Genomic DNA, 14622 nt, shown 5'->3' with positions numbered 1-14622 from the left:
AGGCAGTATCACACAGGAGAGGATTAGATACACGGCAGACAGTATCACACAGGAGAGGATTAGATACACGGCTCAGCAGACAGTATCACACAGGATAGGATTAGATACACAGCTCAGCAGACAGTATCACACAGGAGAGGATTAGATACACGGCTCAGCAGACAGTATCACACAGGAGTGGATTAGATACACGGCTCAGCAGACAGTATCACACAGGAGTGGATTAGATACACGGCTCAGCAGACAGTATCACACAGGACAGGATTAGATACACGGCTCAGCAGACAGTATCACACAGGATAGGATTAGATACACGGCTCAGCAGACAGTATCACACAGGAGAGGATTAGATATATGGCTCAGCAGACAGTATCACACAGGAGAGGATTAGATACACGGCAGACAGTATCACACAGGAGAGGATTAGATACACGGCTCAGCAGACAGTATCACACAGGAGAGGATTAGATACACGGCTCAGCAGACAGTATCACATAGGAGTGGATTAGATACACGGCTCAGCAGACAGTATCACACAGGAGTGGATTAGATACACGGCTCAGCAGACAGTATCACACAGGACAGGATTAGATACACGGCTCAGCAGACAGTATCACACAGGATAGGATTAGATACACGGCTCAGCAGACAGTATCACACAGGAGAGGATTAGATATATGGCTCAGCAGACAGTATCACACAGGAGAGGATTAGATACACGGCAGACAGTATCACACAGGAGAGGATTAGATACACGGCTCAGCAGACAGTATCACACAGGAGAGGATTAGATACACGGCTCAGCAGACAGTATCACACAGGAGAGGATTAGATACACGGCTCAGCAGACAGTATCACACAGGACAGGATTAGATACACGGCTCAGCAGACAGTATCACACAGGATAGGATTAGATACACGGCTCAGCAGACAGTATCACACAGGAGTGGATTAGATATATGGCTCAGCAGACAGTATCACACAGGAGTGGATTAGATATATGGCTCAGCAGACAGTATCACACAGGAGTGGATTAGATACACAGCTCAGCAGACAGTATCACACAGGACAGGATTAGATACACGGCTCAGCAGACAGTATCACACAGGAGAGTATTAGATACACGGCTCAGCAGACAGTATCATACAGGAGAGGATTAGATACACGGCTCATCAGACAGTATCACACAGTTGAGGATTAGATACATGGCTCAGCAGACAGTATCACACAGGAGAGGATTAGATACACGGCTCAGCAGACCGTATCACACAGGAGAGGATTAGATACACGGCTCAGCAGACAGTATCACACAGGACAGGATCAGATACACAGCTCAGCAAACAGTATCACACAGGATAGGATTAGATACACGGCTCAGCAGGCAGTATCACACAGGATAGGATTAGATTCACGGCTCAGCAGACAGTATCACACAGGAGAGGATTAGATACATGGCTTAGCAGACAGTATCACACAGGAGAGGATTAGATACACGGCTCAGCAGATGGTATCACACAGGATAGGATTAGATACACGGCTCAGCAGACAGTATCACACAGGAGAGGATTAGATACACGGTTCAGCAGTCAGTATCACACAGGATAGGATTAGATACACGGCTCAGCAGACAGTATCACACAGGAGAGGATTAGATACACGGCTCAGCAGATGGTATCACACAGGATAGGATTAGATACACGGCTCAGCAGACAGTATCACACAGGAGAGGATTAGATACACAGCTCAGCAGACAGTATCACACGGGATAGGATTAGATACACGGCTCAGCAGACAGTATCACACAGGATAGGATTAGATACACAGCTCAGCACACTGTATCGCACAGGAGAGGATTAGATACACAGCTCAGCACACTGTATCGCACAGGAGAGGATTAGATACACAGCTCAGCAGACAGTATCACACGGGATAGGATTAGATACACGGCTCAGCAGACAGTATCACACAGGATAGGATTAGATACATGGCTCAGCAGACAGTATCACACAGGAGAGGATTAGATACACAGCTCAGCAGACAGTATCACACGGGATAGGATTAGATACACGGCTCAGCAGACAGTATCACACAGGATAGGATTAGATACACAGCTCAGCAGACAGTATCACACAGGAGAGGATTAGATACACGGCTCAGCAGTCAGTATCACACAAGATAGGATTAGATACACAGCTCAGCAGACAGTATCACACAGGAGAGGATTAGATACACGGCTCAGCAGTCAGTATCACACGGGATAGGATCAGATACACAGCTCAGCAGACAGTATCACACAGGAGAGGATTAGATACATGGCTCAGCAGACCGTATCACACAGGATAGGATTAGATACACAGCTCAGCAGACAGTATCACACAGGAGAGGATTAGATACACGGCTCAGCACACTGTATCGCACAGGAGAGGATTAGATACACAGCTCAGCACACTGTATCGCACAGGAGAGGATTAGATACACGGCTCAGCAGACAGTATCACACAGGAGAGGATTAGATACACAGCTCAGCAGACAGTATCACACGGGATAGGATTAGATACACGGCTCAGCAGACAGTATCACACAGGATAGGATTAGATACACAGCTCAGCAGACAGTATCACACAGGAGAGGATTAGATACACGGCTCAGCAGTCAGTATCACACAAGATAGGATTAGATACACAGCTCAGCAGACAGTATCACACAGGAGAGGATTAGATACACGGCTCAGCAGTCAGTATCACACGGGATAGGATCAGATACACAGCTCAGCAGACAGTATCACACAGGAGAGGATTAGATACATGGCTCAGCAGACCGTATCACACAGGATAGGATTAGATACACAGCTCAGCAGACAGTATCACACAGGAGAGGATTAGATACACGGCTCAGCAGACAGTATCACACAGGAGAGGATTAGATACACGGCTCAGCAGACAGTATCACACAGGAGAGGATTAGATACATGGCTCAGCAGACAGTATCACACAGGAGAGGATTAGATACACGGCTCAGCAGACAGTATCACACAGGATAGGATTAGATACACGGCTCAGCAGACAGTATCACACAGGAGAGGATTAGATACACGTCTCAGCAGACAGTATCACACAGGATAGGATTAGATACATGGCTCAGCAGACAGTATCACACAGGAGAGGATTAGATACACGGCTCAGCAGACAGTATCACACAGGAGAGGATTAGATACACGGCTCAGCAGACAGTATCACACAGGAGAGGATTAGATACACGGCTCAGCAGACAGTATCACACAGGATAGGATTAGATACACGGCTCAGCAGACAGTATCACACAGGATAGGATTAGATACATGGCTCAGCAGACCGTATCACACAGGAGAGGATTAGATACACGGCTCAGCAGTCAGTATCACACAAGATAGGATTAGATACACAGCTCAGCAGACAGTATCACACAGGAGAGGATTAGATACACGGCTCAGCAGACCGTATCACACAGGAGAGGATTAGATACACGGCTCAGCAGTCAGTATCACACGGGAGAGGATTAGATACACGGCTCAGCAGACCGTATCACACAGGAGAGGATCAGATACACAGCTCAGCAGACAATATCACACAGGAGAGGATTAGATACACGGCTCAGCAGACAGTATCACATAGGATAGGATTAGATACACAGCTCAGCAGACAGTATCACACAGGATAGGATTAGATACACAGCTCAGCAGACAGTATCATACAGGAGAGGATTAGATACACGGCTCAGCAGTCAGTATCACACGGGATAGGATCAGATACACAGCTCAGCAGACAGTATCACACAGGAGAGGATTAGATACACGGCTCAGCAGACAGTATCACATAGGATAGGATTAGATACACAGCTCAGCAGACAGTATCACACAGGAGAGGATTAGATACACGGCTCAGCAGACAGTATCACACAGGATAGGATTAGATACACGGCTCAGCAGACAGTATCACACAGGATAGGATTAGATACACGGCTCAGCAGACAGTATCACACAGGATAGGATTAGATACACGGCTCAGCAGACAGTATCACACAGGATAGGATTAGATACACGGCTCAGCAGACAGTATCACACAGGAGAGGATTAGATACACGGCTCAGCAGACAGTATCACACAGGAGAGGATTAGATACACGGCTCAGCAGACAGTATCACACAGGATAGGATTAGATACACGGCTCAGCAGATAGTATCACACAGGATAGGATTAGATACATGGCTCAGCAGACAGTATCACACAGGAGAGGATTAGATACACGGCTCAGCAGACGGTATCACACAGGAGAGGATTAGATACACGGCTTCAGCACACAGCATCACACAGGATAGGATTAAATACACGGCAGACAGTATCACACAGGATAGGATTAGATACATGTCTCAGCAGACAGTATCACACAGGATAGGATTAGATACATGGCTCAGCAGACAGTATCACACAGGAGAGGATTAGATACACGGCTCAGCAGACAGTATCACACAGGAGAGGATTAGATACACGGCTCAGCAGACAGTATCACACAGGAGAGGATTAGATACATGGCTCAGCAGACAGTATCACACAGGAGAGGATTAGATACACGGCTCAGCAGACAGTATCACACAGGAGAGGATTAGATACACGGCTCAGCAGACAGTATCACACAGGAGAGGATTAGATACACGGCTCAGCAGACAGTATCACACAGGAGAGGATTAGATACACGGCTCAGCAGACAGTATCACACAGGATAGGATTAGATACACGGCTCAGCAGACAGTATCACACAGGATAGGATTAGATACACGGCTCAGCAGACAGTATCACACAGGAGAGGATTAGATACACGGCTCAGCAGACAGTATCACACAGGAGAGGATTAGATACACGGCTCAGCAGACAGTATCACACAGGATAGGATTAGATACACGGCTCAGCAGACTGTATCACACAGGAGAGGATTAGATACACGGCTCAGCAGACTGTATCACACAGGAGAGGATTAGATACACGGCTCAGCAGACAGTATCACACAGGAGAGGATTAGATACACGGCTCAGCACACAGCATCACACAGGAGAGGATTAGATACACGGCTCAGCAGACAGTATCACACAGGAGAGGATTAGATACACGGCTCAGCAGACAGTATCACACAGGAGAGGATTAGATACACGGCTCAGCAGACTGTATCACACAGGAGAGGATTAGATACACGGCTCAGCAGACTGTATCACACAGGAGAGGATTAGATACACGGCTCAGCAGACAGTATCACACAGGAGAGGATTAGATACACGGCTCAGCAGACGGTATCACACAGGAGAGGATTAGATACACGGCTCAGCACACAGCATCACACAGGATAGGATTAGATACACGGCTCAGCACACAGCATCACACAGGAGAGGATTAGATACACGGCTCAGCAGACAGTATCACACAGGATAGGATTAGATACATGGCTCAGCAGACAGCATCACACAGGATAGGATTAGATACACGGCTCAGCACACAGCATCACACAGGAGAGGATTAGATACACGGCTCAGCAGACAGCATCACACAGGAGAGGATTAGATACACGGCTCAGCAGACAGTATCACACAGGATAGGATTAGATACACGGCTCAGCAGACAGTATCACACAGGAGAGAATTAGATACACAGCTCAGCAGACAGTATCACACAGGATAGGATTAGATACACGGCTCAGCAGACAGTATCACACAGGAGAGAATTAGATACACGGCTCAGCAGACAGTATCACACAGGAGAGGATTAGATACACGGCTCAGCAGACAGCATCACACAGGATAGGCTTAGATACACGGCTCAGCAGACAGTATCACACAGGAGAGGATTAGATACACGGCTCAGCAGACAGTATCACACAGGAGAGGATTAGATACACGGCTCAGCAGACAGCATCACACAGGATAGGATTAGATACACGGCTCAGCACACAGCATCACACAGGAGAGGATTAGATACACGGCTCAGCAGACAGCATCACACAGGAAAGGATTAGATACACGGCTCAGCAGACAGTATCACACAGGAGAGGATTAGATACACGGCTCAGCAGACAGCATCACACAGGATAGGCTTAGATACACGGCTCAGCACACAGCATCACACAGGAGAGGATTAGATACACGGCTCAGCAGACAGTATCACACAGGAGAGGATTAGATACACGGCTCAGCAGACAGTATCACACAGGATAGGATTAGATACACGGCTCAGCAGACAGCATCACACAGGATAGGATTAGATACACGGCTCAGCACACAGCATCACACAGGAGAGGATTAGATACACGGCTCAGCAGACAGTATCACACAGGATAGGATTAGATACACGGCTCAGCAGACAGTATCACACAGGAGAGGATTAGATACACGGCTCAGCAGACAGTATCACACAGGACAGGATTAGATACACAGCTCCGAACACAGTATCACACAGGATAGGATTAGATACACGGCTCAGCAGACAGTATCACAAGGAGAGGATTAGATACACGGCTCAGCAGACAGTATCACACAGGAGAGGATTAGATACACGGCAGACAGTATCACAAAGGATAGGATTAGATACACGGCTCAGCAGACAGTATCACACAGGAGAGGATTAGATACACGGCAGACAGTATCACACAGGAGAGGATTAGATACACGGTTCAGCAGACAGTATCACACAGGACAGGATTAGATACACGGCTCAGCAGACAGTATCACAGAGGATAGGATTAGATACACGGCTCCGCAGACAGTATCACACAGGATGGGATTAGATACATGGCTCAGCAGACAGTATCACACAGGAGAGGATTAGATACATGGCTCAGCAGGCAGTATCACACAGGACAGGATTAGATACACGGCTCAGCAGACAGTATCACACAGGACAGGATTAGATACACGGCTCAGCAGACAGTATCACACAGGAGAGGATTAGATACACGGCTCAGCAGACAGTATCACACAGGAGAGGATTAGATACATGGCTCAGCAGTCAGTATCACACAGGAGAGGATTAGATACACGGCTCTGCAGGCAGTATCACACAGGAGAGGATTAGATACACGGCTCAGCAGACAGTATCACACAGGAGAGGATTAGATACACGGCTCAGCAGACAGTATCACACAGGAGAGGATTAGATACACGGCTCAGCAGACTGTATCACACAGGATAGGATTAGATACACGGCTCACTATACAGTATCACACAGGAGAGGATTAGATACACAGCTCAGCAGACAGTATCACACAGGAGAGGATTAGATACACGGCAGACAGTATCACACAGGAGAGGATTAGATACACGGCTCAGCAGACTGTATCACACAGGATAGGATTAGATACACGGCTCACTATACAGTATCACACAGGAGAGGATTAGATACACGGCAGACAGTATCACACAGGAGAGGATTAGATACACGGCTCAGCAGACAGTATCACACAGGAGAGGATTAGATACACGGCAGACAGTATCACACAGGAGAGGATTAGATACACGACAGACAGTATCACACAGGAGAGGATTAGATACACGGCAGACAGTATCACACAGGAGAGGATTAGATACACGGCTCAGCAGACAGTATCACACAGGAGAGGATTAGATACACGGCAGACAGTATCACACAGGAGAGGATTAGATACACGGCAGACAGTATCACACAGGAGAGGATTAGATACACGGCAGACAGTATCACACAGGAGAGGATTAGATACACGACAGACAGTATCACACAGGAGAGGATTAGATACACGGCAGACAGTATCACACAGGAGAGGATTAGATACACGGCTCAGCAGACAGTATCACACAGGATAGGATTAGATACACGGCTCCGCAGACAGTATCACACAGGATAGGATTAGATACACGGCTCCGCCAAGAGTATCACACAGGATAGGATTAGATACACGGCTCAACAGACTGTATCACACAGGAGAGGATTAGATACAGGCTCAGCAGACAGTATCACACAGGATGGGATTAGATACACAGCTCAGCAGACAGTATCACACAGGATAGGATTAGATACATGGCTCAGCAGACAGTATCACACGGGAGAGGATTAGATACACGGCTCAGCAGGCAGTATCACACAGGACAGGATTAGATACACGGCTCAGCAGACAGTATCACACAGGACAGGATTAGATACACGGCTCAGCAGACAGTATCACACAGGAGAGGATAAGATACATGGCTCAGCAGTCAGTATCACACAGGAGAGGATTAGATACACGGCTCTGCAGGCAGTATCACACAGGAGAGGATTAGATACACGGCTCAGCAGACAGTATCACACAGGAGAGGATTAGATACACGGCTCAGCAGACAGTATCACACAGGAGAGGATTAGATACACGGCTCAGCAGACTGTATCACACAGGATAGGATTAGATACACGGCTCACTATACAGTATCACACAGGACAGGATTAGATACACGGCTCAGCAGACAGTATCACACAGGAGAGGATTAGATACACGGCAGACAGTATCACACAGGAGAGGATTAGATACACGGCTCAGCAGACAGTATCACACAGGATAGGATTAGATACACGGCTCACTATACAGTATCACACAGGAGAGGATTAGATACACGGCAGACAGTATCACACAGGAGAGGATTAGATACACGGCTCAGCAGACAGTATCACACAGGAGAGGATTAGATACACGGCAGACAGTATCACACAGGAGAGGATTAGATACACGGCAGACAGTATCACACAGGAGAGGATTAGATACACGGCAGACAGTATCACACAGGAGAGGATTAGATACACGACAGACAGTATCACACAGGAGAGGATTAGATACACGGCAGACAGTATCACACAGGAGAGGATTAGATACACGGCTCAGCAGACAGTATCACACAGGATAGGATTAGATACACGGCTCCGCAGACAGTATCACACAGGATAGGATTAGATACACGGCTCCGCCAAGAGTATCACACAGGATAGGATTAGATACACGGCTCAACAGACTGTATCACACAGGAGAGGATTAGATACAGGCTCAGCAGACAGTATCACACAGGATGGGATTAGATACACGGCTCAGCAGACAGTATCACACAGGATAGGATTAGATACATGGCTCAGCCGACAGTATCACACAGGAGAGGATTAGATACACGGCTCAGCAGACAGTATCACACAGGAGAGGATTAGATACATGGCTCAGCAGACAGTATCACACAGGAGAGGATTAGATACACGGCTCAGCAGACAGTATCACACAGGAGAGGATTAGATACATGGCTCAGCAGACAGTATCACACAGGAGAGGATTAGATACACAGCTCAGCAGACAGTATCACACAGGATAGGATTAGATACATGGCTCAGCAGACAGTATCACACAGGAGAGGATTAGATACACGGCTCAGCAGACAGTATCACACAGGAGAGGATTAGATACATGGCTCAGCAGACAGTATCACACAGGAGAGGATTAGATACACAGCTCAGCAGACAGTATCACACAGGATAGGATTAGATACATGGCTCAGCAGACAGTATCACACAGGAGAGGATTAGATACACGGCTCAGCAGACAGTATCACACAGGAGAGGATTATATACACGGCTCAGCAGACAGTATCACAAGGAGAGGATTAGATACACGGCTCAGCAGACAGTATCACACAGGACAGGATTAGATACACAGCTCAGCAGACAGTATCACACAGGATAGGATTAGATACACGGCTCAGCAGACAGTATCACACAGGACAGGATTAGATACACGGCTCAGCAGACAGTATCACACAGGACAGGATTAGATACACGGCTCAGCAGACAGTATCACACAGGACAGGATTAGATACACGGCTCAGCACACAGTATCACAGGACAGGATTAGATACAAGCTCAGCAGACAGTATCACACAGGACAGGATTAGATACACAGCTCCGAAGACAGTATCACACAGGATAGGATTAGATACACGGCTCAGCAGACAGTATCACACAGGACAGGAATAGATACACGGCTCAGCAGACAGTATCACACAGGAGTGGATTAGATACACAGCTCAGCAGACAGTATCACACAGGAGAGGATTAGATACACGGCTCAGCAGACAGTATCACACAGGAGAGGATTAGATACACGGCTCAGCAGACAGTATCACACAGGAGAGGATTAGATACACGGCTCAGCAGACAGTATCACACAGGATAGGATTAGATACACGGCTCAGCAGACAGTATCACACAGGAGTGGATTAGATACACAGCTCAGCAGACAGTATCACACAGGAGAGGATTAGATACACGGCTCAGCAGACAGTATCACACAGGAGAGGATTAGATACACGGCTCAGCAGACAGTATCACACAGGAGAGGATTAGATACACGACTCAGCAGACAGTATCACACAGGAGTGGATTAGATACACGGCTCAGCAGACAGTATCACACAGGAGTGGATTAGATACATGGCTCAGCAGACAGTATCACACAGGAGTGGATTAGATACACGGCTCAGCAGACAGTATCACACAGGAGAGGATTAGATACACGGCTTAGCAGACAGTATCACACAGGATAGGATTAGATACACAGCTCAGCAGACAGTATCACACAGGATAGGATTAGATACACGGCTCAGCAGACAGTATCACACAGGAGAGGATTAGATACACGGCTCAGAAGACAGTATCACACAGGAGAGGATTAGATACACGGCTCAGCAGACAGTATCACACGGGACAGGATTAGATACACGGCTCAGCAGACAGTATGACACAGGATAGGATTAGATACACAGCTCAGCAGGCAGTATCACACAGGAGAGGATTAGATACACGGCAGACAGTATCACACAGGAGAGGATTAGATACACGGCTCAGAAGACAGTATCACACAGGAGAGGATTAGATACACGGCTCAGCAGACAGTATCACACGGGACAGGATTAGATACACGGCTCAGCAGACAGTATGACACAGGATAGGATTAGATACACAGCTCAGCAGGCAGTGTCACACAGGAGAGGATTAGATACACGGCAGACAGTATCACACAGGAGAGGATTAGATACACGGCTCAGCAGACAGTATCACACAGGAGAGGATTAGATACACGGCTCAGCAGACAGTATCACACAGGTGTGGATTAGATACACGGCTCAGCAGACAGTATCACACAGGAGTGGATTAGATACACGGCTCAGCCGACAGTATCACACAGGAGTGGATTAGATACACGGCTCAGCAGACAGTATCACACAGGACAGGATTAGATACACGGCTCAGCAGACAGTATCACACAGGATAGGATTAGATACACGGCTCAGCAGACAGTATCACACAGGAGAGGATTAGATATATGGCTCAGCAGACAGTATCACACAGGAGTGGATTAGATACACGGCTCAGCAGACAGTATCACACAGGAGAGGATTAGATACACGGCTCAGCAGACAGTATCACACAGGATAGGATTAGATACACGGCTCAGCAGACAGTATCACACAGGAGAGGATTAGATACATGGCTCAGCAGACGGTATCACACAGGAGAGGATTAGATACACGGCTCAGCAGACAGTATCACACAGGATAGGATTAGATACACGGCTCAGCAGACAGTATCACACAGGATAGGATTAGATACACGGCTCAGCAGACTGTATCACACAGGATAAGATTAGATACACAGCTCAGCAGACAGTATCACACAGGATAGGATTAGATACGCGGCTCAGCAGACAGTATCACACAGGAGAGGATTAGATACACGGCTCAGCAGACAGTATCACACAGGAGAGGATTAGATACAAGGGGCAGCAGACAGTATCACACAGGATAGGATTAGATACATTGCTTAGCAGTCAGTATCACACAGGAGAGGATTAGATACACGGCTCAGCAGACAGTATCACACAGTAGAGGATTAGATACACGGCTCAGCAGACAGTATCACACAGGAGAGGATTAGATACAAGGGGCAGCAGACAGTATCACACAGGATAGGATTAGATACACGGCTCAGCAGACAGTATCACACAGGAGAGTATTAGATACACGGCTCAGCAGACAGTATCACACAGGAGAGGATTAGATACACGGCTCATCAGACAGTATCACACAGTTGAGGATTAGATACACGGCTCAGCAGACAGTATCACACAGGAGAGGATTAGATACACGGCTCAGCAGACCGTATCACACAGGAGAGGATTAGATACACGGCTCAGCAGACAGTATCACACAGGACAGGATCAGATACACAGCTCAGCAAACAGTATCACACAGGATAGGATTAGATACACGGCTCAGCAGGCAGTATCACACAGGATAGGATTAGATACACGGCTCAGCAGACAGTATCACACAGGAGAGAATTAGATACACGGCTCAGCAGACAGTATCACACAGGATAGGATTAGATACACGGCTCAGCAGACAGCATCACACAGGATAGGATTAGATACACGGCTCAGCACACAGCATCACACAGGAGAGGATTAGATACACGGCTCAGCAGACAGTATCACACAGGAGAGGATTAGATACACAGCTCAGCAGACAGTATCACACAGGAGAGGATTAGATACACGGCTCAGCAGACAGCATCACACAGGATAGGATTAGATACACGGCTCAGCAGACAGCATCACACAGGATAGGATTAGATACACGGCTCAGCAGACAGTATCACACAGGATAGGATTAGATACATGTCTCAGCAGACAGTATCACACAGGAGAGGATTAGATACATGGCTCAGCAGACAGTATCACACAGGATAGGATTAGATACATGGCTCAGCAGACAGTATCACACAGGAGAGGATTAGATACACGGCTCAGCAGACAGTATCACACAGGATAGGATTAGATACACGGCTCAGCAGACAGTATCACACAGGAGAGGATTAGATACACGGCTCAGCAGACAGTATCACACAGGATAGGATTAGATACATGGCTCAGCAGACAGTATCACACAGGAGAGGATTAGATACACGGCTCAGCAGACAGTATCACACAGGAGAGGATTAGATACACGGCTCAGCAGACAGTATCACACAGGAGAGGATTAGATACACGGCTCAGCAGACAGTATCACACAGGAGAGGATTAGATACACGGCTCAGCAGACCGTATCACACAGGAGAGGATTAGATACACGGCTCAGCAGACAGTATCACACAGGAGAGGATTAGATACACGGCTCAGCAGACAGTATCACACAGAAGAGGATTAGATACACGGCTCAGCAGACAGTATCACACAGGAGAGGATTAGATACACGGCTCAGCAGACAGTATCACACAGGAGAGGATTAGATACACGGCTCAGCAGACAGTATCACACAGGAGAGGATTAGATACACGGCTCAGCAGACAGTATCACACAGGATAGGATTAGATACATGGCTCAGCAGACAGTATCACACAGGATAGGATTAGATACACGGCTCAGCAGACAGTATCACACAGGAGAGGATTAGATACACGGCTCAGCAGACAGTATCACACAGGAGAGGATTAGATACACGGCTCAGCAGACAGTATCACACAGGATAGGATTAGATACACGGCTCAGCAGACAGTATCACACAGGATAGGATTAGATACATGGCTCAGCAGACAGTATCACACAGGAGAGGATTAGATACACGGCTCAGCAGACGGTATCATACAGGAGAGGATTAGATACACGGCTCAGCACACAGCATCACACAGGATAGGATTAGATACACGGCTCAGCAGACCGTATCACACAGGAGAGGATTAGATACACGGCTCAGCAGACAGTATCACACAGGATAGGATTAGATACATGGCTCAGCAGACAGCATCACACAGGATAGGATTAGATACATGGCTCAGCAGACAGTATCACACAGGAGAGGATTAGATACACGGCTCAGCAGACGGTATCATACAGGAGAGGATTAGATACACGGCTCAGCACACAGCATCACACAGGATAGGATTAGATACACGGCTCAGCAGACCGTATCACACAGGAGAGGATTAGATACACGGCTCAGCAGACAGTATCACACAGGATAGGATTAGATACATGGCTCAGCAGACAGTATCACACAGGAGAGGATTAGATACACGGCTCAGCAGACAGTATCACACAGGATAGGATTAGATACACAGCTCAGCAGACAGTATCACACAGGAGAGGATTAGATACACAGCTCAGCAGACAGTATCACACAGGAGAGGATTAGATACACGGCTCAGCAGACAGCATCACACAGGATAGGCTTAGATACACGGCTCAGCAGACAGTATCACACAGCAGAGAATTAGATACACGGCTCAGCAGACAGTATCACACAGGAGAGGATTAGATACACGGCTCAGCAGACAGTATCACACAGGATAGGATTAGATACACGGCTCAGCAGACAGTATCACACAGGAGAGGATTAGATACACGGCTCAGCAGACAGTATCACACAGGAGAGGATTAGATACACGGCTCAGCAGTCAGTATCACACAGGAGAGGATTAGATACACGGCTCAGCAGACAGTATCACACAGGAGAGGATTAGATACACGGCTCAGCAGACCGTATCACACAGGAGAGGATTAGATACACG

The sequence above is a fragment of the Phyllobates terribilis genome, unplaced genomic scaffold (genome assembly GCF_046119375.1).
Source record: "Phyllobates terribilis strain yellow unplaced genomic scaffold, ASM4611937v1 Scaffold_14__1_contigs__length_39327217, whole genome shotgun sequence".
Taxonomy (NCBI): Eukaryota; Metazoa; Chordata; class Amphibia; order Anura; family Dendrobatidae; genus Phyllobates; species Phyllobates terribilis.
The sequence above is the reverse complement of the archived record's forward strand: the minus strand, read 5'-3'. Positions refer to the sequence as shown.